Raw genomic sequence first — 26233 nt, forward strand, 5'->3', positions numbered from 1 at the left:
CTGCTCCCTCCAGAAGGGACCTACCTACTTTACAAAGCCGGGATGACTCCATTCTCTATAAGCTCTTTCCACTCACCCACAGTGTGTATTTCAAGTTTTTCGGGTGAGCCACCTTTGTCCTTTGCTGAGCAATGAATGGAAGTGGAGGGTGGGGTATAACTCAATGCCTGCCCCCCCCCCCAAAAAAGCCCTCTTCCCTTTATTCATCTGTACGAACTTTCTCACCACATATAATGAAACAAATGCAAGTAAGACGTTAAGATCAGCAGCTTTATCAAAGCACGAGTTGTCAGGTTACGGGGGAGGATATTTGCCAAATCCGAACACATAAACTTTTAGTATAGAAACCAGAATACGAATTAAGCTCATATCACTCAAAAAGAGCTTGAATGCATCTGAAACCAAAGTACACTGTCAGCCACCTCCACTTGCTCCGGGCGCTGATGCCTTGATTAGCTATGCAAGAAGCTACCTGCTATTTTAGAATTATATGAAGTCACCTCAGGGTATCTACAAGCTTCTCACGCACAAGATACTGACTTTTTCTCCTCCCTCATCTTGGCTTAGAGCACAGTTGTTGCTACATCCAAGTCAGTGCTATATCATGGATTGTTATTGCAGAAGCTGTCATCAAGGCAGCTGGCCCTCTGACAGAAGAATGGCTCGGCAAACAATAATGGTTTGTTGCTAAAACCCCCCTGAGACTAAAAAGACACCTAGCATTTTTTTTTTTTTCAGGTAGTCCGTGTTCCCCTAAAAGATTAGGGAGCTGAAAGCTTAATTTTGAAAGGGGATTTTATTTTTTAATAATAGAGAACATTCCCTCCACCCTGTTTTTTAAAAATAAATTACCTTCTCTCCTGAAATAGTTACTAAATTTATAGGAACAAAAGAACAGCTCACGTGATAGGTATCTAACCAACGAAGCTACGGGCGTACATAGCATTACGGGTTCCATGCAGTTCGACATGTTTCTACCTGAGCTACATAGATTCTGTTTGGATACTGGGCTGCTTAAAAACATTTTTTTAGGTGAAAATGTGATCATGAAAGTGAGGAATTGACAACCCGGTCCTCAAAAGCCAAGGTGAATAAGGGCTTTTGTACGCCTTCCTAAATAAATACATCAACACAGTTAACCTTTGACCTGCAATGCCCTGAATCTCCCAGACCTCAGCTTCTCTCCCGACAAGGGTGTTAACAATTTTGCCAGACCGAGCTGTGCCGAAGAGTGCTGAGCACTCCCTAGGTTCAGACCGAAACCACCTTAATCACTCACCTTTCATCTTGCCAGATTTCCAGAGCGTAACCAGCCAAACGGTTCTTAGATTTTTCAAGCTTAATCTTTCCCACAAAACCTGAGTATTTCGCATTAAAAAAGGAAAGCACGAGATTTCTGCTGGGGCTCAGTTAGCCCAGAGGCGTTTCCCAGCTCTCTGTCCTGGCCTCCTCATTAAAGTAGTGATCTGAATCTGAGTGCCCACCTGCTGTAAACCCAGATCCTAGTCCCTTCCAACTAGACCCCCGTGCTTTCTCCGCACTGCTGTTTAGCACGTATGGCCCGTAAGTCCAATCCTCCATGAGGCCCTCATAAAACTTCCCTTACTGCACATGCAATTATTAAGCATGCAATTTATATTTCCAGGTGCACACATTTCTCATGCAAATCTCTTTGACCTGAAGTAACCGAACGCACCTTAGAAACATGAGTCTCCCGCTTACTCAACAGTTCCTCAGTAAATGTCATCAACCACATCTCCTTCTCCCCGACTTCAAATCACCATGGATTGCTTACACACATCTGAAACCAAGGCTAACTTCTCAGGGCCCATCATGGATGAATTGAGCCATGGCTAGGCAACAGGTTTAGCTTTTGTCTCTGTGACTTACACAAGTAAAGAAGGCGTTTCACTCCTGTGACATCGTGAAGACTATTTGCCTGCTTCATGGTGCTGACCTAGGCTGTCCTGATCACATAAGCTGCAAAAAAAAAAGGGGGGGGGGGGATCTGTAACAGTTATTGATAGATAGACAGATAGATAGATAGATATAGATATAGATATATTTCAAAACTAAGCCAGACGTTCTAAAGCACAACTCTAAAATCAAACTCCCAGTTGATTCGTGAAAGTTTTGGGGAGGGAGAGGAGGAAGCAGAGATTCATCCACTCTGAAGTTGGTGAGTATCTCCAGGTGTGGCCTGGGGACCCGCAGGGGAAGCTGAGTGTCCCAGAGAGATTACAGCTACGACCCTTGGCCTTCTATTCCCAGCTAGAGGACGATGAGTCCATTAGAGCACGCAGGGAAATGTGAGGGCACTTTTCTGGTGCTAATTCAGAGGTAGAGAAGCCACCAGTGAAAGGTCCATGGGTACTTCCTCTATGAATTACCTCAGCTCCAGGAAACAGTAAGTGACTATGCTTGAAAGGCTCCCCTGGTCCCTGGAATCAAAGAGAACACTCTGCCATTGGCTAATGACTTATTTATTCATTCAACAAATATTTATTCACAGTATACTAAGTTCTTGGGTACATGCATCATTACACTGGAAACACACTATAGCAGGAAACCTTGGCTAAATAAATGCCAGTTTCCTTCTTTCTTCTCTCAGGGTAAATACATTCTAATTGAAAACAAGGAACTGACAAGCGATCCTTTGAGGACTGCCTTTAACTCAGTTCAAGCTATAACATGAAGGGTGATGGGAGGCTCCAAAGTGTTGATTCCTTGTTCAAATTACCTCATTTCCAAGTGGATACTGATAACCAGAGTTAAGGCAGGATAGCCTTCCATACGTGAGAAGTAAAGCTCCTTGTACTATCTGAAGTCCCTTACAGGATTTCTTGACACAGAATATCATTAAATTAAAAAAAAAAACAAAAAAAAACAAATCATAACACATTTTTTTTTTCTCCTCAGCCTTCAGGTGTCATTTGGCACATATAAATTGTTTTTTCTTAGTAATGTAAAGAGTGACATGATGGATTTGATAAGTAGCATTTTATTATAAAATCAACAGGTAATAATTACCTAGGTGACTCATGATGAGGTGTAGAGTTCTTCTTAGCCTATCTGAAAAGGAAGAAAAGTTCATTAAAGTTCAGGTGTACAGAACACAAATCTGAAAGCCTAGGTTTTTTAAAATTGCTCAATTTCATGAAGCATATGTCCCCTTAAAATCTGATTTTCATCGGGACTTTGTGAATGCACAACTTAAATTAGTCATGTGAAGGGGAGCAGATTAGTTACAAGATGGGAACCCTGCCATTCTCCTCTGTTTACCACAGACCAACAGGGGTTGAGTTACAAGTGTTTATTATCTCTGAAGATGTACTGTTACACAAACATGAACGTGAAATTCTCAAAGTGGGCACTGCCGAAGAACAATGACCCTCAGAAGGGTCACTAAGAAGTAAGCCCTACGTCAGTCTTACAGAGTCTTGTCCTTCCCCACAGCTGCCTCTCACAGAAGAAGTCACTTCGGTAGCGCAAACAAAGTGGGAGGCTCTGAAGGCTGATAGGAATAAAGAAGGGTCATTAGGTAAACACATGCTAGCAGAAGTCCTTTCTGAGATGGATTGAGTATCTTTAATTCTGTATTCTGGCCTCCAGTGATTTATGGCTCTTATTTTCTTTTCTCTCTTTCCTTGTAAGGCTTGCCAAAGTAGACTTTAACTCTGCCTTCAAGCAGGCAAGCACAGAGTTCTATCTTCCTTGATGAATCGGACTCCTGCCAAGTGAAAGCTCTAATGACAAAATTATGCTCCAAGGAAGGGACAAGGTGATAGTCTAAAAGACTGAAAGAAATACCACTGAGTGTTCCTTCGACTGTTAAGAGTTTAGAAAAGTAAGAGCTAGGCCGTGTTCCTCCCTCCACACCCCATTTCAGTCCCCTGCCCTATCCCAACTCCAGCCAGCTACAGGAAAACAAAACAAAACACAACAAAACCCTGCATATATGTTAAGACTGATTTGATTCATTTGGCGGAGGGCATTAGGAGCTCTGCCCCATCACCCTTTGGTTCTGTTGCACTCTAACTGACGAGGAGCTGCCTTGGCTGCATTCTCGAATCCTTCACCTTCTTCAGCCATAAACCGTCTAGCCTTATGCCAAATGGTGAAGTAAGGAAAATGTGCTTCTGTCACCCTGTAGGGGTCATTTGTGAGCTCTTCTCCATCCCACCCACCCCCCGCCTTGCAGAGCTCCATGCCACTCCGGCCCCCCCCTCTTAGGATGCAGATAAGATAAACAAGTGCATTAGAAACTGCAAGAGACCTTCTTTCTCTCATTTGTCTCATGCCTAGAATTACAAGTGGAAACTTCCGAATTTCCCTCTTCCCCCCCCGCCCCAGACCTTTACCCTGAGCTGTAGAGCTACATATGAAACAGTTTATTGGACATTTTCATAGGAATATCCAACAAACACCTTCCCTTATAAATGTATTTTTCTGTATTGATTAGTGGAGCGTTTGTCCTTCCCGTGACCCAAATCAAGAGCCATAAAGTTGCACTACACCCTATTTTTTCCTTTACCAACAAATAATTTTCAATTTATGTCTCTCCTACCTTTTAGTCAATTCATTACCAAGTATTTATGGAGTGCCTACCCCGTGCCAAGGATTGTTCTAAGCTCTTGGGATCTATCAGCAAACAAAATGGGAAAAGCTTCCTGCTCTGATGGAGTATACATTTGAGTCTGGGGAGACCAGGCCACTAGTAAGAATTGTGATAATGATGATGACAATGAAGATTGTCATAATGATGAAGATGATGATAAATACATAAACTTAAACAGTGTCTTAGAAGATGAGAAGTGCCACGGAAAAAGTCTTTTAGGTAGAACAGAGCTAAGAGGATTGGAAGTGCCTGTGCAGATGAGTGGTGGGCAGTGGGGGATAAAATGGTTCAAGAGAGCAAGTCAGCCTCATGGACATGATTCAAGCATGAGAGCATAATGGTATCTGGAGGAAGAGTGTTCCTAGTAGAGGGACTAGCCAGAGCACAGGTTCTACCACGGGAATATCCCTGATACTTTCGGGGAACAGCAAGGAGGCCAGCATGGCTAGAGCAAGCGAGCAGTGGGAAGGTGTGCAAGAGGGGACCCCAGGGGGCTGAGGGCCGGATGGTGGCCGGTCTTTACCAGTGTAAGAACTTGGGGTTTCACCCTAAGACCGATGGCAGGATACTGTAGGGTTTTATGTGTTTACTTATAATTATTCTGGCTACTGCATTGAAAACTGACTAGGAGGGACCAAGAATAGAAGCAAAATGACCAATTAGGAGGTTATCAGAATAATCTATGGTGATGGGTATTAAAGAGGGCACATACTGCACGGAGCACTGGGTGTTACACGCAAACAATGAATCATGGAACACTACATCAAAAACCAATGATGTAATGTATGGTGATTAACATAACATAATAAAAACATTAAAAAATTAAAATTGAAATTGAAATTAAAAAAATTTTTAAAAAAGAGTAATCTAATCCAAGTGAGAGATAAGGTTATTTTGAATCAAAGTGTTTTTAATACAGGTTATAAGCAGTGACCGGATTCTACATAAATTTCAAAGGAAGGTCCAATAAGCTTTCTTTTTCCTTTGGGTCTTGTTCTTCTTTTTCTTTTAGCTTTGAAATAATTTTAGATTTACAGAAATGCCCCTAAAATATAGAGTTCCCAATTATTATTCACTCAGCTTCCCCAAATGTTTACAATTTATTTAACAGCTATGTGGTATTTAAACCAGGAAATTAACATTATACAATAATAATATAATACCATTAACTGAAGCACAAACTTTATTCAACTTTCTCCAGTTTTCTCCCAATGTCCTTTTTCTGTCCCAGGATCTATTCCAGCATCCCACATTGCATTTACTCAAATAAGTAAGGATCAATATTAGCATATACTTAAGACTTTATGGAACAAAGATAGGGATTCAAGTCCTTGTGATCCAAATGAGTGCTTTTTCCACTGTACCATACTGAAAAATAAGGTAGACAATCTACCATGAGTAGAAGAGAGGTAGGACAGCTTTTTCCACGCAGGTCACCTTTGCGTGGAAAAAATCCCAAGCCTCTGTGCTGTTGCCACCTGGAGGGTCTCCTTGATTGTTCTAGTATTATACTACTCTGAATTTCCATTTTGGCACTCTAATTTAAAATAAAACTTCAACCGGTTCATTAAAACCAGGTATTCATGCTATGGACATATAGATACCTGTGACTTTTGTCCTTAGGTCAGTGTTACAGACTTGCTTGCTTTCAATGTTTTCTCTTTAACCAACATTGCACTTTTAACTCCCTTGTGTGAGGGGTTAAGAAGAAGAAAAACAGAAGCAATCAATGACACCAACGTTCAGAGTTCCCTATATAGGGAGCAATAGAACTAGAACCCAATGAATGAGAACCTTTAAGTAATTAGTTTGGTTGGGTTTGGTTTGGGTTCCCATGCCCCACTTTACAGAGAAAAGAGATCACTAGAAAACTAGTGCATAGCAGAGACTTAAAACTCTGGATCAAAAAGGCAGTATCTGGAGTAAATCCCAGCCTCTATGCATTTGGGGTTCAATTAGCTATACCTTCTATATCTACATTTAGTTGGCTGCACAAGGAGATTCTTATCTTTAATCATGACCTGGGGGCACTGCAAGATAATCATTAAATGTATTCACTAAACTGTACTTACTAGGGCAGAAAATTAGAAAAACATACCTCAGAAAGATTTTGAAACAAAGGTTGAAATTTAAAAATGGTTTTCTAGTTGATCTCCAGTTAATTAAAAAAATTTTACTCTGTCACACCACTGCAGTTTGTAATGGAATAGAACATAAAATGAAATCCATTTGTCACTATAGGATTCATTTTAGCAAACATTCATTCAGTGCCAGGTATTTTGTTACCTACCAGCAGTGTATGGAAATCAGTATGAAATAGCCCTACCGTTTAGATCAGGGTTAGCAAAATACAGCCCACAGTCTAAGCCTGTGTTTGCATAGGCCAGGAGCTAAGAATAGTTGTCAGATTTTTTAATGGTTGGGGGGAAAAAACATCAAAAGAAGAAAAATATTTGTGACATGTAAAAATGACATGAAATTCAAATTTCTGTCTGTAAATAAAGTTTTATAGAAATTCAGCCCCACTCATTGCCTTTATATTTTACCTGTGGATGCTTTCACACTAAGATGGCTGAAGAGCCAATGTGGCCTGCAAAGTCTTCTACAGAAAAAGGTTACCAACCCCTGCTTGAGAAGCTCACCATCTATAGTGGGATAGAGGTACACACAGACACTTAGTTTTCAGAACATGATTAATGCCGTAACAGAGATATGGTAACAGTGGGAAATTCCTTCTATCTGTAGAAGTCTGAATTTAATGAGTACATGTAATGAGAATGAAGGCAATGAAGGTGACAAAAGGGCAAGGACATGGAGAACGGGAGCATAGCATAAGGACAGAGAATAACAAACCCATATTGTGTCTAGGAGAAGTTGTGTAAGAAGCGTAGAAAGAAGTGGGAAAAGAGATTAAGAAAGTACCTGAGATCAGATTAGGATTTCTAATCCACTAAAGATTAAGTGTCTACTGTAGATGGTCATTAAAGATTGTAAAAGCAGAAGTACTTGGTCAGATCTGTGTTTTAGACAGATAACTCTAGCAGAAGGGTGGAGGCAGAAGAGGGACTGGAAGAAGGAAGAGTAAAGGCAGAGAAACCAGATAAGGGGTATTGCAACAGCCCAGGTGAGAGATGATGATCTGACTCAAGACGATCTAACATCAGAGGGCAGGGTGGAGTCCAGAGGTGCAAAAGCATTTTCAGACCAACTGAATTGGAGACTGACTGGTTTTGAAAAAAGAGAGGAAAGTGTCAAGAGGACATGATACTTGACTGAATTTCTTGAGCTGAGAAAAATCAATGTCACGAAGCAAGATGGGAAACCAAGAGGAAAAGTAGCTCTGATAGAAATGATTGGAGAGTTCCCACATCACCTTTCAGTGAGAATAAGATAACAGGCTCTATTTTGGGTACGTCAGGCTTGAGGTGCCTGCGGACATCCGGGTCGAGTGGTCCAGGACAGCACTTTGGAATATAGCTGAGAGACCTAGATGACCTTTGAAGGTCAGCAGCATAGAGGCACTGGATGAATCCATGGAGTGGATAAGAGTATTCCAATTAATTTTATTTTAGAATACCATAACCCAGATGCCTTTTTCCTTGTTAAACCATAAAATAATCCTGTTTAACTGAATAGGCACTGTGTATCTTCACAGCCTGGGTTCACTACACCATTGGAAAGATTAAGCAAGCCTATTCAAAGCCATAAATATATTAGGTAAAAAAAAACAAAAACAAAAACAAAGAAAGAAGGATATTAAGTATATTCAAAAACATCTTTAAATGATTTAATGTCTTCTGCTATAATACTACAATAAAGCAAAATTGTAGTTATCTTAGTATTCAAACAATAACACCAACATCAAATATCAAACTGAGTTAAATGAGCATATATGTAGGACATGAAACCTCGAATTTGCTTTAACTATGATGTTAAACATTCAGCAGACAGGGGGGCCTGGATGGTTCAGTCAGTTAAGCTTTAGGCTCAGGTCATGATCCCAGGGTCCTGGGATTGAGCCCCAAATCAGGCGCCCTGTTCAGTGGGGAGTCTGCTTCTCCCTCTCTCCCCTGCTTGTGCTCTATCTCTCGATTTCTCTCTCTCAAATAAGTAAATAAAATATTTTTTAAAATAAGAAAAAAACATTCAGCAGACAGAAACCAATAAAAAAAAAAAAAAACTTAATTGTACTGCAACTCTATGCACAGAGACTTACGTATCCTGCTATTATTGGAAAGGGCATCGGAACTCCACTTGCCCAGGGCCGAGTTGGTTGGGTATGGGGCATCCACAAAGTAAAACCACAAGGCTGAAGACTGGTAGGATTTGGTTTCCTTCTTCCATTGTATGACTATTGGGCTATTTGGGAAACACAGCATTATGAAACATGAAACATATTTTGATACTACTGGATTTCCTGGTCTTTAGTCCAATAGCATACCTTGTACCTTTTCAAGGGAAGGGTACTCTTGGATTCATTTTCTAAACTTATTTGACCACAAAATAATTTTATTCAAAGTATCTAATAGAACTAGCCCACCATGGAACCCATATTAGGAAATAGTCCACTAGTTATCTCCAAGAGCTATATACCTCTCGGTAGGCAATTTCATCCACTGACATCTTTCAATAACCATGTATTTGCCAATTATGAGCAAATTTATATATCTAGTCAAGTTCTTTCTCTCTTGGGCTCCAGACAAGTGTCTTATAGGCATCACCATTTCAATGTTCTGCAAGCACTGAAAAAATTTATACGTTAAAAATTTGAAATCAACATTTCTATGCTTTTCTCCACCAAACACACACACATACACACACTCACATTCCCACTCACATATAGCCTTCTCCTGAGCACTCACAATCTCAGGAAATAGTATTACCATATGGCCAGTTGCTGAAACAAAAAATCTAGAAGAAGTCTTTGAGTTATTTTCTCCATCACCACCAATACCCATTTGCAAAAGCCTGATGTGTTTACTTCTGAAATATCTCCATGATATAGACAGAGGTTACATGGCACCGAAATACCCAAGATGTATACATTCTACTTTATGTAAATTATACTTCAATGAATATAAATATTTCAGTGTTTTGATATGGAATACTTCAAAGTACCTTTAAATAAGAGAAGATAAGTTAGTTACTGATTCTCAAATGTAAATCACTGCTGAAATAATCATTTTGATTAATGAATTGAATGAATCACCTAAAATTCTGCTGTTATGAATCAGTGATCTTCTCATGGTTGTAAGTGCCAATAAAGCTCGAACAAGTCAGATCAGTACATGCCTAATAAAAAGCAAGCACACATGTAAACTTCAACACTGTTAGGTAAGATTAGCCAGACAAATATTTCATCTCCAAGGCAGAGCTAGGGTTTGCTCAAGGACCATAACATGGTGTCCCCTTTGCTGCCTTTTCACCAGTTTAAGAAAAAAAGAACTAAGAATTACAGACAGAATTTCACCCCTACATCACATCCTATTATATATTTGGCAAAATACCCTTGTAGGTTATCTTAAGACCATAAAGAAAACACAGGCCCTTTTTCTCACAAATTTATTTTAGTATCCACATCTTCAACCCTGAAATTGTCACACATATAGAGGAAAAAAAAAAAAAAACCTACAACATTTCCAAAAGAACTTAGTATTTTTCCTTCACTCTGAATTCTTCCAAACAAAGCCAAATATACTCAAGAACCCAAAAGGCAAAATATAATTGTGACTTTGGTTAAAAGCCTTTAACTAAAACCAAAATAAGAATGGCTTAAACAAGCTATACATTTATTTAGTTTCCTCATGTAGGAGTCCCCATGGAAGCTTCCAGGGCAGGCATGCATGGGTACTCCAGAGTACTGATAATCCAGGATTTTTCATCTACTGGCTTCTGCCAACTTCATCAGGCAGCTTCTCTCTCCTGGTCCAACAGCAACTGTAACTCTTACCATCTGTGATGGTTAATTTTTTTTTTTTTTAAGATTTTATTTATTTATTTGACAGACAGAGACAGCGAGAGAGGGAACACAAGCAGGGGGAGCGGGAGAGGGAGAAGCAGGCTTCCTGCTGAGCAGGGAACCTGATGTGAGACTCAATCCCAGGATGCCACTGGGATCATGACCTGAACCGAAGGCAGACGCCTAACGACTGAGCCACCCAGGCACCCCTGTGATGGTTAATTTTTATGTATCAATTTGACTGTGCCACCAGTTACCCAGATATTTTGGTCAAACATTATTCTGAGTGTGTCTGTGAGGGGGGATTTGAAAAAGATTAACAGTTAAATCAGTAGACTGATAAAGCAGGTTGCCCTCCCTAATGTGAGTGGCCCTCATCCAATCATCAAAGGCCTGAATAGAACAAAAAGGCTGCCCCAAGTAAGAAAGAATTTATCTCTCCCTGACGGTCTTTAGACTGGGCCATCGGTCTGCTCTTGCCTTCAGACTCGGACTCAGACTGGAACCTACACTCTTGGCTATCCTGGTTCTCAGGCCTTCAGGCTCGAGCTGGGACTTCCCCAGCAGCCCTCCAGGCTCCAGCTTGCCAACTGCAGAACCTGACACATCTTGGTCTCCACCATCCAATTACTTGTAATACATCTCTCTCTCTCTCTCTCTCTCCCTCCCCATGCACACACACCACACACACACACACACACACACACACACACATATCCTTTGGGTTCTGTTTCTCTGGAGAACCTAACTAATACAGATTTTGATACTATGAATGGTTTTTGAGGAACAGAATTTTAAGGAAGAGTTTTCTGAATTGTTTCTGGGGTTTCTGGAATGGACCCTCTAATCTGATTAAAGATGCTAATTACTCTCTTTCTAGTAGTAAAGAGAGCACTGATAGTCCATGGATTGACCTGGCAATAGAGACACACAAAATATCTTGATCCGATACTTCTAATCAACCGTTACGAGAATCAAGGAGCTGGGTGACTGTGTAGATGATACTTTTGAACGTTCTGGAAAACTAACAAGTTTCATGAGATTGCCTCATTGCTCCTGATGTCACCAAAGTGGTAAAATAAAAGGATGAGCTCAGGGATTCGAATTCCCAGCTCAAGTGCTGCATAAATTGCTTGAGCGCTTCTATGTGTGCCCTAGAGAGAACTTTATCTTCTGTAGCCACGGGGTGAAGATTGCTGAAAATCAAACGCAGAATCTTATCCTGTGACTGGCTGAATGACGATGCAAGTTGAACTTGCAGCCTCATAGAGTGTATACTGTTAAAGTAAGGGTATTGGATGGGAGCCTGTAAGTTGGAATGAGATGTGTGAGTAGACCTTGATGGAGCTGGAAACATTGAGTCCCTAAATTCTGTTGAGTCTTCTTTGAGGGGATTAACCCTGTCTGAGGGGATTAACTCTATGCTGCCTGAGGAACCTGTAAGGGTCTCCCCTGAGGCAGATGCTATAAATGACAATCCTGACTCTCCTCAGAACCCACCCTTACCACTCCTTTTGGTTTCTAGATTTACAACTAGACTCAAGTCACATCAGGCCCCTAGAGGTGAGGTAAACAGTGTGACCCATGAGGAGGTGTGCTATACTCCAGAAGAAATACTTGAGTTTTCTCATTTACACAGATAGAAATCTGAGGGACACCTGTGGGAATAGATGCGGAGGGTGTGGGGTAATGGTGGAGATTGAGCCACATTTATGGATACAGACTCACAATGAACGTTGCAGCTCAGGGAGTTAGAAGGGTTCTGACAGTTTGGTTGGTTGACTAAAAATGGGCCAAGAAGTGGCCCACAGTGGGTGATTTAGAAATGCCAGCTCTGAGTTGGCTTATTGTAAAGGAAGGGATTCAAAGACATGGGGAGATTGGAACGTCAGAGTGAATTTGTCATTGAACTCCTACTCTCCCACACTGAAGAGCCTGGAAAGCATACTTTTTATCACAACTGTGAAAAACAAGTCTGTGAGGGGAGCCCCAGCGTCCTTGGAGAGCTCTGTGATCATACTTCTGTAGGCTGGACGTTAGTAAGGACTAAGTCACTGAATTTGGGAAACCTACATGCAATGAAAGTAATTGGATCCAAGGCTGGCAGGGCCAAATGGCAGCACTCAACCTCCAGAGGCCGGGGTGGGGGGGAGGGGGGGAGGCGGGGGGTGTGAGGTGGGGGGTGGTAACCATCATGGACAGCAGAGTAAAAGCGGCAATTTGGATAGTCTGACCTGTGCCTAACTATGGCATTGGCTATTTCATCATTGCATTTCTGGAAGTGAAATGGACAGGAAGCCTACCAAATTCTTCCTTGATCTGTATAAGCAGAAAAGTTCCCAGGTCAGGTAAACAAAAGTCTAATCTGAATCATAAAAACAGAGTCATGGCCTTTCAGTTAGTTTCCAGGCTGAGCCAACTTACAGACCCAGAACCCCTGGAAGGACTTTGGTATGCTGCCAAAAACTTATACTGTTGATTTTTTGTCCAGCCTTCCCTAAAGGGATTTACAGCCTCTTACCAAGGTAACTGTGTTTTATGGGGGGTACTGGACACTGGGTCTGAATTCACATAATTCTGAGGCCCAAAACATCACGGGGGCCTACCATCACAGAAGGGGTTTATGGAGATCAGAAAATCAAAGGAGTTTTAGCTCAGGCTTATCTCATAGTGGGCCCAGTGAGTCTCTGAACCCATCCTGTGGTTATTTCACCAGTTCCAGAATGCATAATTTTAATAGATATACTTAACAACTGGCAGAATCCCCACATCGGTTCCCTGATCTGTGGAGTGAAGGTATTTAGGGTGGAAAAGGCCAAGTGGAGGTCAATACAACTGTCTCTAAGAAATAGTCCCCAGGAAAATAGTAAGCCTAAAGCAATATTGCATCCCTGGAGAGACTGTAGAGGTTGACAACACCATCAAGAACTTGAAAGATGCACAAGGAGTGGTTTCTATCCTATACCCATTCAACTTGCCTATGTGGCCTGTGCAGGAGACAGAATGATATTGGAAAATGAGAGTGGATGATCATGAGCTTAACCAGGTGGTGACTCCAATTGTAGCTACTGTACCAGGTATGGTTTCACTGGTTCAGTAAGTTAGCATGTTCTCTGGTACCTGGGATGTGCTAGTGCTCTGACAACCGTGTTTTTTCTCAATACCTGGTAGTAAAGACCACCAGAAGCAGTTTACATTCAGTTTACATTCACTGTGGGCCACTTCTTCACTGTCCTACCTCCAGGGTATATCAACTCTCCAGGTTTATGTCATAATTTAGCTCTTGGTGAGTGGCTTTTTTCTGGTTTATAGACAGTGATCTTCTTGCTGGGTCCTCACATGGGGGGAGAGAAAGCTAGTGAGTACTACGGTTTCTTCTTATAAGGGCACTAATCTCATTCACGAGGGCTCCACCCTCATGACCTAATTACCTCCCAAAGACCCCACCTGCAGATATCATCACATTGGGATTAGGGTTTCAACATATGAATTTGGGGGGGGAACACAAACATTCAGTCCATTGCACTGTTTTAAGTAGTATCGCTTGTTGCTATTTGATCATTGCATTTCTGGAAGTGAAATGCATAGGAAACCTACCAAATTATATAGAGAAATAAAACTGATATTTATGTGTCAACCTGGTATCTTTTAACCTTGCTAAACTCACTCAGTTCCAGTAGTTTATTCACGGATTCATTGGATCTTCTACATAGACAATCATACCATCTGTGAATAAAAACAGTATTACCTCTTCTTTTCTAATCAGAACACCTTTTATTTTATTTTTTTTCTTAATTTGATTGCACTGCTGAGAATCTCCAATACAATTTTGGTTAGAAGACGTAAGAGCAGACATCTTTATGACTTGTTTCCAATCTTAGGAGGAAAGCATTCCATCTTTCACCATTAACTATGTTAGCGGGCACCTGGGTGGCTCAGTTGTGGTCTGCCTTCAGCTCCTCAGGTCATGATCCCAGGGTCCTGAGATTGAGCCCCCCCCCCATTGGGCTCCCTGCTCAGTGGGGACCCTGCTTCTCCCTCTCCCTTTGCCCCCCAACTCATTCTCTCTCTTTCTCTCTCTCTCTCAAATAAATAAATAAAATCTTTTAAAAAATAAAATAAATAAATAAATATGATGTTAGTTGTAGGGTTTTTGTAGATGTTCTTTATTAGGTTGAGAAAGTTCTCTTTTATTTTTAATTTGTTGAGAGTTTGTCATGAATGGGTGTTGGTTTTGTCAAATGCTTTTTCTTCATATATTTTGACAATCATATGCCCTTTCTTTTTAGTTTATTAATATGGTAAATTACATTGATTGATTTTTAAATGTTAAAGTCAACCTTGCATTCCTGGAATAAGCTTCACTTGGTTATGATGTATTGTATCTTTTATACACTGTTAGATTTGATTTGCTAAAAGTTTGTTTAGAATTTTTGCATCTATTTTCATGAGAGATTGTGATCTGTAGTTTTTTTACTATAAGATGTGTGTTTTTTAGAATCAGAGTAACCTGGCTTTATAAAATGAATTAGAAAATATTCACTCTTCTGCAATTCTCTGAAAAATTTGTGTTGAATTGGTATTCTTTCTTAAATATTTAGTGGAATACACCAATAAATCTATCTAGACTCCCTTCTTTGCAGGGAGGTTTTAACTACAAATTCAATTTTTAAAATTGATATAAAGTTATTCATTTTAACTATTTCTTCTTACGTGAGTTTTGTTTGCATCTTTCAAAGAATTAGTATATTTAAATTGTCAAATTTATTGGCATAAAATGATTATATTTCTACTAATATCTGTAAAGTCTATACTGATGTTACCTTTCTCATTCTTTTTTTTTTTTAAGATTTTATTTATTTATTTGAGACAGAGAGAATGAGAGACAGAGAGCATGAGAGGGAGGAGGGTCAGAGGGAGAAGCAGACTCCCTGCCGAGCAGGGAGCCCGATGTGGGACTCGATCCCGGGACTCCGGGATCATGACCTGAGCCGAAGGCAGTCGCTCAACCAACTGAGCCACCCAGGTGCCCACCTTTCTCATTCTTGATATTGGTAATGTATGCCATCTCTGATCAGCATAGCCAGTGATTTATCAATATTTTTAGTCTCAAAAAATAACTTTGGGTTTAATTGATTTTCTCTGTTGTTTTTCTGTTTTCTAGATCATTTATTTCCTCTCTGATCTTTAGTATTTCCTCTCTTCTCCTTACTTTAGGTATAATTTGCTCTTGTTTGTCTAGGTTCTTAAGGCGGAAGCTGAGGTCACTGATTTAAAACCGATTTTCCTATCTCAAATAGGCATTTAGTGCTATAATTTCCCCCTAAATAGCGCTTTAATGTCATCCCATGAATTTTGATATGCTGGGTTTGCATTTTCAATCGGCTCAAAACACCTTCCAATTTCCTTTTTGATTTCTTCTTTGACCCATATTTTCAAGCATGTTATTTAGTTTCTAAATATTTGCTTTCCGGAGAGCTTTCTATTGTTGCTGGTAGATATTGCGAGTTATACCTTGTTTGATATTTTTGTTTTCCTGTAAATATTCCCAATCTTTTTTTCTGAGACACAGTTTGCTCTATCAGATTTTCTTGTAAGATCTGTTATGCAGGCTTAAAGCATGCTCAGGCTAGGGCTAATTATTCCCCAATATGATGAGAGGTCTTTCTGTGTATTCCACCTAATCTTCCATGAATCATGAGGGTTTTTCCAGGCTGGCTGGTGGGTATAAGCACTATTCTCAGTCCCACTGATGCTCAATACACTGTCACCTCTAATTCTTTCAGGTGGCTCTTTCCCCAGCTTCAAGGCATTTTCTGGTTAGTACTTAGTTGTATACTTAAGTTTGATCTAATGAACTTGTAATAATCTTTGTGTCCATCAAGTTGATAATATATTACCTTCAAACACATATGGAATATTTCCAAAAACTGACCATGGAATTTGACCATAAAGTAAATCTCATTGAATTTCAAAGAACTAGTAAAACAAAAGAAAATTAAAAAATATTTAAGAGTTTAGAACCAATTTTTTAAAATAAGGCATGTAATCCCTATCAAAATGTCAACAACATTTTCCCCAGAACTAGAACAAATAATACTAAAATTTGTATGGAACCACAAAAGACCCTGAATAACTAATACAACCTTGAGAAAGAAGAACAAAGCTGGAGGCATCACAATCTCAGATTTCAAGATATGCTAAAAACTGTAGTCATCAAACCAGTATGGTACTGGCACAAAACAGACACATAGATCAATAGAACAGAACAGAGAGCCCAGAGATAAACCCATGCGTATATAGTCAAATAATCTATAACAAAGGAGGCAAGAATATACAAAGTGGAAAAGACAGTCTCTTCAAATGGTGTTGGGAAAGCTGGACAGCTACATGCAAAAGAATGGAACTGGACCCCTTCCTCACAACGTACACAAAAATAAACTCAAAGTGGATTAAAGATCTAAATGTGACACCTGAAACCATAAAGCTCCTGGAAGAAAACATAGGCAGGAATTTCTTTGATATCAACCACAGAAACATTTTTCTAGATATGTCTCTTGAAGCAAGAGAAACAAAAGCCAAATTAAACTACTGGGACTACACCAAAGTAGGGAGCTTTTGCACAGTGAAGGAAACCATCAACAAAACAGGAAGGTAACCTACTGAATAGGAAAAGATATTTGCAAATGAAATATCCAATAGGGGTTACTATCCAAAATATATAAAGAACTTATACAATCAACATTAAAAAAAACCCCACAAATAATCCAATTAAAAATGGGCAGAAGACATGAACAGACATTTTTCCAAAGAAGTCATACAGATAGATGGCCAACAGACACATGAAAAGATGCTCAACATCACTTACCATCAGGGAAATGCAAATCAAAAGCACAATGAAATATCACCTCACTCCTGTCAGAATAACTAAAATCCCAAATATGATGGGAATTAGAAAACATTTAGAACTGAATGATTAAAAAATACTGTCTATGAAAACTCATTAATGCAGCTAAAATAATACTGTAACCTTAACTGCTTATATTAGAAAACATGAGTTAAAAATTAAAGGGCTAAATATACAACAAATAGCAATAAAATAGCAATAAAAATAAACAATAAAAATACCAATAGCAATAAAATAAAATAAAATAAAAATAGCAATAAAATAAACCCAAAGAAAGCAAAATTTAGGAAATAAAAAAATTAATGTTAATAATAAATAATAATCAAATAATAGGTTTAAAATAATTCAAAAGTTAACAGAAAGCATCAACAGATCCAAAATTAATTCTTTGAACAAAATAAATAAAATTAACAAACCCAGATTAAGTTTGAAAAACGAGAGAAGTGTAAAGAAGCAATATGAGAAATGGAGGAGGAATATTATTAAAGATGAAGCCGAACATTTTTAAATGGCATATGAGGCAATATTATGATCATTTTAATTCCAAAGGATCCCAAAAGCAACTGGGGAGCAAGGGAGTTTGAGATACTACTTCTGCCTTCAAATGCCCTGTCACAAGACGACATAGCTTATGTTCAGAGCTTATATAAGCAGAGAACCAAAGACCAGATCATCAGATTTCCCTGCAAACAAACTTAAGCAGAATTCCTATAGGTCACAGCAGTGGTCAGTGGGCACCCTCCCACAGCTTGTACTTTGTTCTCAAGAACAAACTCAACTTTCTCCTATTTTATCAATGGCATAACTGACAAAAAGAAAACCAAGGGAAAAACGTGCCCTTCTCTTCAGACTTACCAGATTGTGCCAGGTGGCAACATTATAATGATGGCCATTATTCTATTTACAGTCATACAAGACAGAAATGGAGTTGGAGGTTGGTAATGAATGGGAATTATTTTGTTCACTATGACCATTTTTTTCCTTTTTTTTTTTTTTCCTGGTTTGACAACTATACTTTTGAGCCAAAACGAATTTATAATTAACGTGATTCTATTCTAATGGAAATAGTGAACATTACAGCTTGGCTTACATCTACTCTTGGCTGGAAAAATAGGTCACTATTTAAACTGTATTTCCTTCCAAACAAAGTATTGTGAGGCTGCTTGGTTAACTTTTTATTAGGTTAAAAACACATTATTCATTTTTTTTAAAAAAAAATACATGATTAAGTCTTTTGTAAAAACTCTAAGAAGCTTTAAATATTGAAAACTGAAGAAGAAAAAAAGTGGGTTTACACAGAGCCTTTCACTTACTGAACTTATTTTACAGTTTATACACATTCGTTTTGGCAAACATTTAACCTTCCTTTCAGATGAAATGCTGCCACCTATAACCATGAAGGCTTCATGGGCAGGACAGTTTCTGCGGTGTTTGATATAAACAAGACCACATGTAGATGGGTTCATAGATTAAGGTGAGCACAGCATAGAAGCAGGTAGGGAAAGGGGGCCACAGCCTGGCTGTGCCTGGGGACATAGTACCATATAAGGACATGTCCTGGACTTAGGGTTCAGTGACCAGCTGTGTTTCTTTTTTTAAAGATTTTATTTATTTATTTGACAGAGAGAGACACAGCGAGAAAGGGAACACAAGCAGGGGGAGTGGGAGAGGGAGAAGCAGGCCTCCCGCTGAGCAGGGCGCCCGATGTAGGGCTCGATCCCAAGACTCCGGGACCATGACCCGAGCCGAAGGCGGACGCTCAACGACTGAGCCACCCAGGCGCCCCCCTGCTCTGCTTCTTACTAGATGCTTACCCCTGGCAAACTCCTTCACTTTACTATGCCTCAGTTTCCCTATCTATAAAATGAGGATAATAATAGTACCTACTGCATAAAGTATTGGAGGAACCAACTGATATAAACATGTAAATCTTTTAGCATAGTGTGTAATATGGCGAACACAATAAATATCTGCCATTATTATTATTAATTTTATCAGAATCATCTTGTAAAGCAGTCTGGACCTAGCGGATGGTCACACGGTGAATACCACAGAAATGGGTCATATCTGATTAGCTGTGTCTCTCATATTCTATATGAAACATGGCTAGTATCACTGACTATACTTGATTAAAACGGCCACATAGATATACCTTAGGCACTGTGTGTCCAAACAGCATATTTTTCATGATATTCTTTCTGTAAAAACTTTTCATTGTGAAGGGGTACAATTCATCTTAGTATAATTTGGTCTAGAAGATGATAGTTTGAGGGGAAGACTGTTATTTGACACTTGCTGTCCCCAGTTCAGTATCCTGCTGAGGCTGCCCCTGGGTCACCACTGTGAGGGGCAGCTGGGGCATTCACATAAGCACGGGAGTACGGGAAATAAAGTGCATCTTGTCTGACAATCTTGATAGATACAGTACAGAACTGCAAAGAATTCCAAAATAAAATTTCAGCAAGAGCAAAATCTATAGGAAGAAACGCAGATGATAAAGCTAACCAACTCTAGAGGCAATAGTAATTCAGGGAAAACTCCTTCCTTCCTACGCTAGAGAAAGCGCCTTCTTTCCCACCCTCATCACCACTACACACACTTTTCCAGAATAAGGACTAGCCCCCGACTTTATATATGAGGGAGGAGGGGAGTGGTGAAGGGGGCTGGGGCGCCGTGGCAGAGAACTCCCCCTAAACATGGGAATTCAATTTGCAATGACATAGATGGAGCTAAAGGGTATTATGCTAAGCAAAATAAGTCAGTCAGAGAAAGACAAATCCCATACATCTCACTCACATGTGGAATTTAAGAAACGGAACAGGGCGCCTGGGTGGCTCAATTGGTTAAGCGACTGCCTTCGGCTCAGGTCATGATCCTGGAGTCCCGGGATCGAGTCCCGCATCGGGCTCCCTGCTCAGCAGGGAGTCTGCTTCTCCCTCTGACCCTCTTCCCTCTCGTGCTCTCTCTCATTCTCTCTCGCGCAAAAAAAAAAAAAAAGAAAGAAAGAAACAGAACAGATGGGGCGCCTGGGTGGCTCAGTTGGTTAAGCCTCTGCCTTCCGCTCAGGTCATGATCCCAGGGTGTTAGGATCGAGTCCGCATCGGGGTCCCTGCTCAGAGGGAGTCTGCTTGTCCCTCTGCCTGCCACTCCCCCTGCTTGTGCTCTCTCTCTCTCTCTGACAAATAAATAAATAAATAAAATCTTAAAAAAAAAAAAGAAAAACATAACAGATGAACATAGGGGGGAAAAAGGAGAGGGAAGCACGGGAAGCAAACCATAAAAGAGATATAACTCTAGAGAACAAATGGAGGATTGCTGGAGGGGAGGTGGGTGGGAGGATGGGCTAAATGGGCCACAGGTACTAAGGAGGGTGCTTGTTATGATGAGCACTGGGTGCTGTATGTAAGTGATGAATCACTAAATTCTACTCCTGAAACTAATATTACACTGTATGTGTATTACTAACTGGAATTTAAATAAAAACTTGAAATTTAAAAAAAAAAGTTTTAAACAAATAAATAAATAAACATGGGAATTTAACCCAGTTCTGACCCTGCTGGGAGTAAGAAGTCAGGAGAGTGGGGATTGGAGACTGATTATAAATATAAATGAAAAAATATCAATATGTATATATATATTATATATACATATAATATATATACACAAAGAGGAGAGGAAACTCAAAATGCCTGAAGTTTTCAAAGATTTTTCAAGAATCAAACCTTCCACCTATCGATAGACCCTATTACTGAAGTAAATACTGAACGGCAATTTGAAAAATAGCATTCTCACACATGGCTCCCTAAATTTCTATCTGCCCATCTCCTATCACTTGAAGATGTGCTGTGCTTTTTAAAAATACTCCACACTAACCTAAGGAAATGGGTTCAGTGTCTCTGATGGAATGCCTATGGCCAGCCACGATCTTCAACATCTCAGGTGCATGATGACTGATCTATTCTTACATGTCTTTAACATATCCACCCACGTCGAAATCAATCACTCTAGCCACTGAGCAGTGGTAGCTGAGAGGTGGTATCGTTGAATACTCTGCAGGAGAGACTTCACAACTCCAAAAGATTATCTTTGCTCTGCCAGGGGAGAGCAGGCTGAGTATTGTGACGGAGAACATACAGGTAGGACAGACCAGCAAAGGGGAGGAGCACATACATCAGGCTAGAAGAAATTTGGGTAGTGGGATGGGTCCGAAGAAAATTCCTGAGGAAAAAAATCCGTGCTGAAATTACCAACTCCAATCCTGACCCACAGATTGCTCATGTTAATGCCCTCCCTTCTGCCTAGTCTCTGAGGAATCACTCCCCATTCCCAGAAGCCCCCCAGATACTGCCTCCTGCCTATCATTACAGACTGAAATACTGTTTCCCTTCATAAACTTCTAGGCCTAAATTAAGACGTTTCTCCCTCCCACACGCACTATGACCCCACGCTCTGCGTTAGTTGGGATTTGGGTAAAATCCTAGCCAGGACTTTTCTTGATGTATACGCACAATGCCCAGACAAATCAATACTTAAATTTCAATTATTGGAGAAAGCAAATACATATCTTACAATTTAAAGTTGTGTCTCTATTGCAGATTTCTTGCTAAGGTGGCGAAAACAATATTTCAGAAATTTCAAAATCATTGTAAGTCATAAAAGATTAGAAATTTCCTAAAATAAAATGACCTTGGCCCGACATCTATTAACATGTGGCCATCCACTTAAGAATTCTAGCAAACTCCAAGCCTTAGCTTTAGTACTTCTTACGAGTAGACCAAATAAGAACTTATTTTCATTTCCAACTTTCTGATGCTTTTAAAGAAGCATTTTTTCCAATTCAATTTAGATGAATAGGATAAAAGGCCATAAACATCTTTTGCTAAAAACTCCATTTTCTTAAAACATAAATATGATGACAACAATGTCCTTGTAGTTAGGCCTCAGAATATTTTTCTTGGCAACTTTTTTTTTTTTTTCCCTAAAACCTAGGTGTAATGAGAAAGAAATATTCTTTAGTAGGTTTTCTTTGGACATTTTACCAAAAGCCTTGTTTTCTTTCCCCCATTCAGTTTACAGGGGAGGCAGGGCAGCAGGTTGGGGGCAGGGAGGGGGCGGGCAGAGTAGCAATTCCTTAAGCATTTATCTGATTTCATGCCTGCCCCTGGGTGAGGATGGATGACATTCTTCGCATTACGTTTGTGCTTGTGCATAATTATAAAGGCTGTTGCTAATTGTTCTTACAGATCTTCTGTATCTGCTTTGTTTTTTAAGCACCAGGACAGGAAGATTTGGTTCACCTAGAGGAATCAACAGTGTGTGTGTCTTTGATGTACCCCAGAATTTTACACTGCAAAAACTACTGCTGTTTTGAGTCCCAGAATGTGTTCTAATAGTGTGCATAGTTTATGCCTAATACCCAGACAAAGATTAGATTGTTCCAAACTATATAAATTAATTTCAGGGGGTTCAGGTTTGTAGCTGATTACGAGTCCTATTGGACAGGCTTGGTGCTTCAAAACACGGACACCCTCCCCACTGAAAACCCTCCCAACAATAAGCCCTTAGCATATACTCAGAAATAAAAGATGCAAATTGAGAGAGTGCATTATTTAAAATAAATAAGTCTAAAAATCTATGGGCATCTTTTAATTATAATTCATGGAAAATGTTTTATTAAAAAATTAAAGACACACTCATTAGGATGGCTATTATTTTTTAAAAAAAGAAAGAAAGAAAGAAAAGAAGTATTGGCGAGGATGTGAAGAAATTAGAACACTTGTCCATTGTTGGCAGGAATGTAAAATGGTGCAGCTGCTATGGAAAACAGTTTGGAGACTCCTCAAAAAGTTAAATATAGAATTACCATATGATCCAGCAATTCCACTTCTGGGTATATACTCAAAAGAATTGAAAGCAGGAGCTCAGATGAACACTAATGTTCATAGCAGCATTATTCATGAACTATAAGCAAAAGGTGGAAACAACCCAATGTTCATGGATAAATGAATGAATACACAAAATATGGTGTCTATACACAATGAAATATTATTCAGCCTTAAAAAGTAATGGAATTCTGGTACATGCTACACATGGATGAATCTTGAAAACATTATGCTAAGTGAAACAAGCCAGCCACAAGAGGCAAATATGGTATGATTCTGTTTATGTGAGATACTCATAAGAGTCAAATTCATAGCGTTAGAAAATAGATTGCAGGTTACCAGGTGCTGGGGATGGGGAGGAACGGGGAGTTACTCTTTAAGGGACACAGAGTTTCTGAGATGAGAAAAGGTTCAGGAACTAAACAGTGGTGAGAGTTGCACAACATTGTGCATGTACTTAATGCCACTGGATTGCACACTTAAAAACGGGTGAAGTGGTAAATTTTATGTCATGTATATTTTACACAATCAAAAAAAATTAAATGGCTTTTAAAATTTTAAAGAAATGCAATACAGCTTATGCAAAGTTAAGTAAAATGCCACATACATAGCGAATCTCTTCCTCTGTGGCATAGAAAAAGGACACAAAGAAGGAGGCCGGAGACCCCCACTGGTGGAGACAGGCAAGCCTATGCCATGGACTGACTCCATAAGGCCAGAACATCTCCTCAGGTCTGTCCAAACCACAGCAGTGTCACATAGGAAAAATATTTTTTGACTGACCAATATTTCACCTTCCAGACAATTGCTGCATTATCCTGGATATACAACCTAAGAATTAAGAAATGGATGCTCCTGCTCTGGGGCATAAATTATTTCACCTTATCTTTTTCCCTCACGGTGATTCGGTTAGGGAACATTAAAATCCACTTATTAAACTCTTTTCTTTTCATCCCATAAATGTGCAACCACCCACATTGATAAACAAATACATTTTGCGGAAAATTAACAGATCATAGAGCCATACGTACTAGCTATGTCATCTTGGATAAATCCACCTCCTAAAGCCTTAGTTTCCTAATCTGTAGAATGGAAATAAATATGGTGACACCACAGAAGCAACCTAAGAATAAAATGCGAAAACGTGAAAGCACCACCTCCGGCATATTACGAGGATCTCAATGACTTTTGATTACATGAATGAGTGACTATAACTGAAGCAACTGGAAGAAAATAGGGAAAGAGGAACGTTAGGACTTTCTTCAAGTAACCATATCCAAGCAAGTCATCAGCACATGATTTATCTGATCTGTGGGAGCTTTTATGCAAAATGGGTGTGGAGATTCACAAGATTGGGCCTGAAGTGAACTGATGCACTCAGACACACTATATGTTGTACTAATTCTAAAATAATCAAAGCAAAAATAAACAAAATGACACCCATAAAATACACAGACAAGAAGATACAAGAGAAACCACATATAATTGGATAATAACCACCCCAACTGTGAATAGCATGCAATCGTGAATCACAAAACATTTGTTTGCTATGGTTTCTTTTTTTCTTTTTCTTTTCTTCCTTTTTTTCCCCCCCTTTCATGGAAAAAAAAAAAAAGTTGGTTTTTCTTCAAAATACAAACACTCGTTTGTGGGTTTGGAGTGACTTTTTTTTTCACTCGTTGTGTAAAAAGGTCAGAGTGACTATCAACCCAAGTATGAAAGGGTAAGAGTTTTCCGGCTCTGGAAATTTTATTGTTAAACAAAAGAAAAAAAGAGACCACCTTGTATCACTGAAGATAAAATAAAGAAAACAGTCCATGTTTCCAACTTGCAGTGTCGTAAGGAATTTTGATCACTTTGGCACTGGTGTTGGAGAAAACGTTGTTAATGTCTGTTGTTTTCCTGATCCTTTAAAAGTTATTTTAGAAAGGAACATATCTCCCCTGAAAAGAATTATTAATACAAAGGTAAACAATCTGCTGGATTGCTTTACAGTAACTCTACTAAACTCTGATGGGTCTACAATGTAAGCTATATGAAAACTCAGGTTGCGTAATCGTAATGGCAGCCTGAACAGTGCCGAGGAAACAATATTTTGCTCGGATCCATGGCAATGTCACAGTCGTCAGACGTAAGGAACAAGCCTCCCGAACATTAGGTCATATTTACCTCATCAGGTAAAGGTCAGAAAGGATAAGTGCAGGTCATCACAGCCTGGGAGTAAATGAATTCATTTTTAACTCACTTCTCACTCCTCTAAATATTTAATTTAGTTCTGACCACTAAATTACATTTTCTCAATAATCTGTGTGTGGGGTGTTTTTTTTTTTAAAATATATTTGCAGTGATAGATCATGTCAGTTCATTCTGAAGTAATGAAATAGCTTCATTTTCTCTGTGTAAATGTCATCTACCTTAGATTAGACTCTGGAGGAAATAAATGTTTCTTGCCTGATTTTTACAAGATTTTTTCACAAAACCAACTCACCCATATCTGCTCAAGATAAATACTAAAAGGTAATATCTACTTTGATCAGAAAGTACACATACCATCAGGTTCAACAATATTATTTAAGGGCTGAAATTATAACCCTGTTTACTTATCAAAAAATAAATACAAAGACTTGTTTTTTAGAGGGCAGCTTTTAAGAGAAAATTTGTAAAGAATGGTAGTTTCTCTGTTAAACAACTCTTTTGTTTTAGCAAAAAGATGGAAGAAACATTCAGAACTTCATCGATAGGTGTAGGCTTTGTTACTAAATGAAGATAAGATGTGAAAAGAAAAATACTTGTAATATAGTTATATTCTTAAGGAAGAATAGAATTAGTTAAAGAAGAGTAGAATTAGTTAACTGAAGTGTTTAGAA

The 26233-nt window shown here is 39.3% G+C and overlaps 1 long non-coding RNA gene across 1 annotated transcript in view; it reads right to left on the reverse strand.

Annotated features, from left to right (window-relative positions):
* Positions 1-1962: 1962 nt before the first annotated feature.
* The window catches only part of LOC110587716, a 68474-nt gene continuing 44203 nt past the window's right edge, over positions 1963-26233 (reverse strand). The window contains exons 2-3 of the long non-coding RNA XR_002480771.1: positions 3031-3072; positions 1963-1980 (exon numbers count right to left, since the gene is read on the reverse strand). This is a non-coding gene — a long non-coding RNA (uncharacterized LOC110587716). The remainder of the gene's footprint in view (positions 1981-3030; positions 3073-26233) is intronic.

Source organism: Neomonachus schauinslandi, chromosome 3, assembly GCF_002201575.2.
Source record: "Neomonachus schauinslandi chromosome 3, ASM220157v2, whole genome shotgun sequence".
NCBI classification, from domain to species: Eukaryota; Metazoa; Chordata; class Mammalia; order Carnivora; family Phocidae; genus Neomonachus; species Neomonachus schauinslandi.